The 6,000-nt window shown below is 52.3% G+C and overlaps 1 protein-coding gene and 1 non-coding gene across 4 annotated transcripts in view; one reads left to right on the forward strand and one right to left on the reverse strand.

The window, feature by feature from the left end:
* DCLK1 (doublecortin like kinase 1) overlaps positions 1-5,766 on the reverse strand; it is a 348,678-nt gene extending 342,912 nt beyond the window's left edge. Inside the window, exon 1 of one of the 3 annotated variants that reach the window (XM_006057528.4) lies at positions 5,542-5,766. The gene's annotated coding sequence lies outside the window, so the exon portion shown is untranslated. The remainder of the gene's footprint in view (positions 1-5,541) is intronic. The other 2 variants (XM_006057526.4, XM_025262913.3) reach the window with 2 other exon arrangements.
* TRNAE-UUC lies at positions 2,671-2,745 on the forward strand. Its single transcript has one exon. It is a non-coding gene; the product is annotated as a tRNA-Glu (tRNA).
* Positions 5,767-6,000: the final 234 nt, after the last annotated feature.

A 6,000-nucleotide genomic window follows, 5' to 3' on the forward strand; every position in this document is an offset into this window, starting at 1 on the left:
GGTAGCACATGAGCGTTCACATCAGTCCAGGGCTAAATATAAAAGATACAGCAGTGGGGGTGGACCAGGAATCAAAAGAGGGCTGCTGCTGCTGCTAAGTCGCTTCAGTTGTGTCCAACTCTGTGCGACCCCATAGACAGCAGCCCACCAGGCTCCCCCGTCTCTGGGATTCCCAGGCAAGAACACTGGAGTGGGTTGCCATTTCCTTTTCCAATGCATGAAAGTGAAAAGTGAAAGTGAAGTCGCTCACTCATGTCCGACTCTTAGTGACCCCATGGACCGCAGCCTACCAGGCTCCTCTGCCCATGGGATTTTCCAGGCAAGAGTACCTGAGTGGGGTGCCACTGCCTTCTCTGCAAAAGAGGGCAGGTAACATTTAACAGTCAGATTTTAGGGATTTCCCTAGTGGTCCAGTGGTTGTGAATCCACCTTCCAATGCAGGGGATGCGGGTTCGATTAAGATCCCACAAACTGGGGAGCAACTAGGCTCACACGCAGCAACTACAGAGCCAACGGGCTCCAGGTGCCGGGCGCCACTACAGAGAAGCCTGCGGGCTGCAAGGAAGATCCCCCACACTGCAGCGAGGACACGATATTGCCAAAAAAAAATGAATGAATGAATTTTTTTTTTTTAAGTCAGTGTTTGTAGTCTCCATGGCCAGACCAAGAGCAAAAAAAATCCATAGGTTTAAAAGCGATATTCCTACATGGTGGTTTAGTCGCCAAGTTGTGTCCAACTCTTGCAACCCCATGGAATGTAGCCCGCCAGGCTCCTCTGTCCATGGAATTCTCCAGGCAAGAATACTGGAGTGGGTTGCCAGGTCTTTCTCCAGGGGATCTTCCTGACCCAAGGACTGAACCGGTTTCTCCTGCAGCACAGGCAGATTCTTTACCACTGTGCCACCTGGGAATTTCCTACATAGTCAATTGAAATTTATTTGAAAAGTGGACTCACACTAACTCATTTACTTACACTTAATGCTTCAGATAAGGTGGATTTTTAAAAAGGGGGGGAAAAAGGAAGGGACAGGGAGAAAGGGAAGGAGGGAGGGATGGAAGAGGAGAAAGAAAAGGAAAAGCAACAACAAAATAAAACCAAAAGGGATCAAAGTTACTTCTTCTTTGGGGCACTTGGGCCTTCTTTCCACTAAGACTCTCTCTCTCTTTGTGTGGAGGAAATTGAGGCTTAAAGACGCTGATCCAGACTAGATCCAGAACGAACTATGTAACCGGGAGAAATCTACTTGTTCAGCATCATTAAGCCCCGGTTTCCTCCGTCACACGTGGGAAACTCGATAGTACCTACCTCACAGTTAATATCAGCTATTAAATAACTGAATACACATGAAACACTTCGGGTAATGTCTAGACTGTGATAAGTATTAATATTTTTAATTCATAAAATTTGCTTTTCTGTTCCTGACTCTGTCACGGGAAGAACTAGCAGAAGAGAATCTCCCCTTTCCAGCAAAGGGGGATCCGGGTGAGTGCCTACCCCCTACCTTCCACCATTTCCATGTCAGGACCTTCTGGAAGGCACACCTGTGCCCCCACAGTTCCATTTGACTTTGGACGGAGCTGGGTCGTGGGCAGGCTGCCCGTGGGATTATTTCACCCTTGCTCAGGGGTTAGCTGACGAAGGCTCATGCTATTGCCCTTCACAGGTGATCTGTGTTTTAATAGGACAATCTAGAAGATGGGAAAACCTCAGCACTCAAAGAAAGAAGTCTCAATGACAAAATTTCGGCACAATGAAACAGAATATAAGGGAAATGAAAACTGGGGGCAAGAACTTCATGTTGTTGTTCAATCGCTCGGTCGTGTCTGACTCTTTGTGACCCCATGGACCACAGCACACCAGGATTCCCTGTCCTCCACCACCTCCTGGAGTTAGAACTTTATCAGTGCCCCCCAAACCCCACCATGAAGACGATGTTGCTGTTCTGAAGGTCAAAACCAACCCAAATGCCAAAGCCCTGCCAAGCCTCCCTGACCTTTCCTTCACTCTCCGTAAACTGACCTCTGATCCACTCAGAGCGACTAAAAATTCATGCTCAAAGCTTCATACACTGCCAGAGACTGCACTCCTGAAATGCATGCAGTGGAAAAAGCTCACATTTATCGGATGTCTGTGATGTGCCTGACACTATTAAGTGGCGATCAATTGCTGTGTAACATGCTAAAAATGCCCTCTAGACCTCATGACAGTCCAGTGAGGGAGGGGATGTTATTGTGACCGAGAGTGAGTACGGGCTGTATCCACGTGCCAAAGTCATAACTGAGGGCCTTGGGACTTGAACCCGGATGTACTCCGGCTGACTCTGAAGCTGGCGCCCCCGCCCCCTCCTTTCTGACCCGAGCTCTGTGTTCTAGTGGCCTAGACCCCTGCCAGCGGCCGCTCATCACGTGTAAAAGCAGGCTTCTGAAAGCCTCTGCTCCTCTTGGGCAGACCACTTAAACTGCCAGAGAGACTCCGTGTGCATGAGACCAGGCAGGTCATCCGGCCTCCAATGTCTCCGCCTGTGCGCCCTGAGGCGGGGCGGGGGAAGAGCAGTGCAGTGGGATTCAATCTGGAGTGATGAGTTCAGGGCACGTTTTAACTCCAGACATGAAAACTACCCCATGCCACTTACTACCCCAGACAGCCTAAATTGGAATTTTCCAGGGACTTCCCTGGTGGTCCAGTGGTTAAGACTCTGCACTTTCAATGCAGGGGGGGCCAGGGTTCAATCCCTGGTCAAGGAACTGAGATGCCAAATGCAGTGAGGCAAGGCCAATAAATTAATTAACAATAATAATAATAAAATAACTTCATGAAAATAAAAATAAATTTGCATTTTCCAGAAAAAAAATTTACCATATGTAAGTATGAACTAGTTTCACTGATTTTGAAGTTAGATAACTTCAAAACAATTTATCAGTTGATATCCAATCCTTCAGATAGCTAGTAACTGAGTAAACAGAACAAATATTTTGCGGATGATATCATAACTGCTCCTACGCTTATTAATTGTTTTTAAAAGGCGTTCTTTTGTTTTCCAAAAGGGAGTGTGTGTTGGGACAATGATGCTGCCAGTACTGAAATAGCCATGCCAATTCACTAGGTTCCTCAAACTTCGTGAAGTATAAAGGCCGGATTGGCTGTTGAAGATTTTATTTTTAAAGGCAGTGATAATTCTTCCTGGGGCTTCCCTGGTGGCTCAGCGGTGAAGAAACTGCCTGCCAACACAGGAGACCTGGGTTTGATCCCTGGGTCGGGAAGATCCCCTGGAGGAGGAAATGGCAACCCACTCCAGTACTCTTGTCTGGGAAATCCCACAGACAGAGGAGCCTGGCAGGCTGCAGCCCACAGGGTCCCAAAGAGTCAGACATGACTTAGCAACTAAAAAAAAAAAAATTCTTCCTACCCTAGGCGTTTCCTCTCAAATCCAAATAAACTGAAACACACAGGACATGCAGAAAGGATGGTACAATTGTGTTGCCAGAGTGCAAATCTAATTCCAAGGGGTTCTTGTTGATCTGTAATTGGCAAGGGTCAAATGATTTAGCAATTGTTGGAATCCCCTTGAGGGAAAGGCTTCTAGAATCAAGAATTCCACACCAGACCTTCCCCCTCCCACACCCCCGCCAAAAAAAAACATCTATTTAGAACAGAAAAGTTGATTTTGTTTTATTTGTACATTTCCCAAACTGGACCAGGCGTTCAACCACAGCAGGGCCAAGATCTTTTACTTCCCTTCACTGAGCGTGCTCCAAAGTAAGCAATGATGTTGGTGACAAAGAAAAACCACACTCCCAGTGAAATCATTCTGAAGGCTACAGCTACCACTAAATGAATGTCAAAAACCACACTACACATCCTCATGTTCCAGATATTATGTGTGGCATTAGAAGAGGTGTTCTCTCCTTCGCTCAGCAATTCCAATGGATTAGTCATTTATTTGAATCAAGAGCACCTGGGGAAGATTCACCAGACTTCCACGGCTCCCCTGCTTTCTGTGGAAGCCAGCTAAGGAGCACAGCCACACGGTCACAGACCATAGGTGGCCAAGGGCCTGGGCACAGGTGTGTCCTGATACCATGAAGGTAACCGCATGGCCTGAGCCAGGGAGCTTATAGACGCCTGGGTGGGGAAGACCCCGGCCTGGCTCTTATCAAGAGATTTTCCTATAAACACTGCCAGGCTGAGAAATCAGCGTTTTAGATGGTTCTCTGTGGGATTTCTCACCATCATGAAGAACCTCTGCGTTCATCCTTCTCTAGATGAGCACATGAGTTCCTGTTCACAGATTATACTCATACACACATATACATACACACACACACACACACACTCACACCAAGAAATAATCTGGCATAAACACTACCGTGTTTATAAATGTTTCTAAATAGATTTATATAAAATCTATATAGATGCTGGACCTAGAGATTCCAAGGCACATTTTGCCAGTAGAACTAGGATGTGGGGGAGATGGACAGGCGTGCAATACGAGGCGCGCACACACCTTCAGAGTGCATGCACCACCCTAGACGCAGCTGTATCACAGGATGCGAGCGTAGCTTTCACAATGTTCTACACATAACCTCTCTCAGAATCCTCTCTGACCCGCATTCATGCGACATTTCATACTTAAAACGCTGTCCTACTTTCCGGGGAAAGGAGATATATTTAGGAACATTCATAAAACGTATTCACACAACACCCTGCTGCGTGGCCGCTGAACGCGTGTGCTCCGTAATCTGTACACACGTTCACAGGTGCGGGGAGAGGAAGCCGGTCTGAACGAGACCTTTCATCTGCTCCATCTCTCATAAGCAGCTCCCCGCCCAATCCAGCAGCGACTCGGAGCAAACCCGGTTTTCCACCGCCGCCCCTTTTGTGGGGCAATGCGGGGCTGTGCGTGCGCTCCCACTAGGAGGAGAATGCCATTTCCTCTCCGCAGGCTTTTTAGCACTGCGGGCACTAATTTGTACAGGGGGCAGCCTCACAGTCCCCGAAGGAACTTGAGACCCCGCAAATGTACTTGCTACATCCACCCTGCCCCCCCACCACCATGCACGGACCCCAGTCCTCCACCCTCCGGGCCCACGGGAGAGCGCACACACAATAAGAGGCCTGCCCCGGCCACTCCTTCTGGGCTCAGACTTGGTCCCCGTTCCGCGGCCAGTTCTGACAATGACCAACACCTCGCCCGGCTCCTGCGCCCTGGTTCTCCACTAACAACGCGGCGGCCGGGAGCCCCGCTCGCCCGACTCCCCGTTTCCAGGGCGGCGGTGGCACCAGACAAAAGAGGCAGGTGCCCGCGGCCCGGGGGCCGCCCGCACACAGCGCCCCCGGCCGGGGCAGGACCGGGCAGCGCCTTTCGAGGAACGGAGGGCGGGCGGGGCGGCGGCGGCCGAGGGGCGCCCACCGGCCCTCCGCGCCCGCGCTCCCCCGGTGCCCCGCAGCTGCGGGAGGAGCAGGCTTGGCCCGGCCCCCAGCGGGGCCCCCGGCCGGCCCTCCCCACTGCTTCCTTCCCCAGGCGAAGGCAAACCACGCACCGGTCCGCGGAGAGACGCCGCCGGGGGTCTTTGTGGCCGCGCTCGGGCCGCCTCGTGCGCTGTCCTCGCCGGGCTGGGCGCGGCCGGGCCGCGGGGCTGAGGGGCCGGGGCTGGGCGGCGGCGGCAGGAGCGCGGGCGTCTGGGCTGCAGCCGCTAGAGCAGGGATGCGCCTCGGCCAGTACTCATTGAAATGCGGCACTTCGCACAGCCTCACTCCTGCCTCTCTCCGGAGGAGGGCGGCGGCGGCGGCGGGCGCGCTCCCTTTTCTTGTGGCTCACTCGCTCGCCCGCCCCGCTCCTCCTTCTCCTCCGCGTGCGCGCCCCGCGCCCCCGCCCCTCCAGGCCGGGCGCACCCACCACGGCTGCGCCCCGGGCCCCCGCCTCCAGCGCCCTGGCCTGCCACGGCGACCTCGCTGCGTCTGGCTGGACAAACCCCCTGACCTCCCGGGCCCCGGGAGTG

The sequence above is a fragment of the Bubalus bubalis genome, chromosome 13 (genome assembly GCF_019923935.1).
Source record: "Bubalus bubalis isolate 160015118507 breed Murrah chromosome 13, NDDB_SH_1, whole genome shotgun sequence".
Taxonomy (NCBI): domain Eukaryota; kingdom Metazoa; phylum Chordata; class Mammalia; order Artiodactyla; family Bovidae; genus Bubalus; species Bubalus bubalis.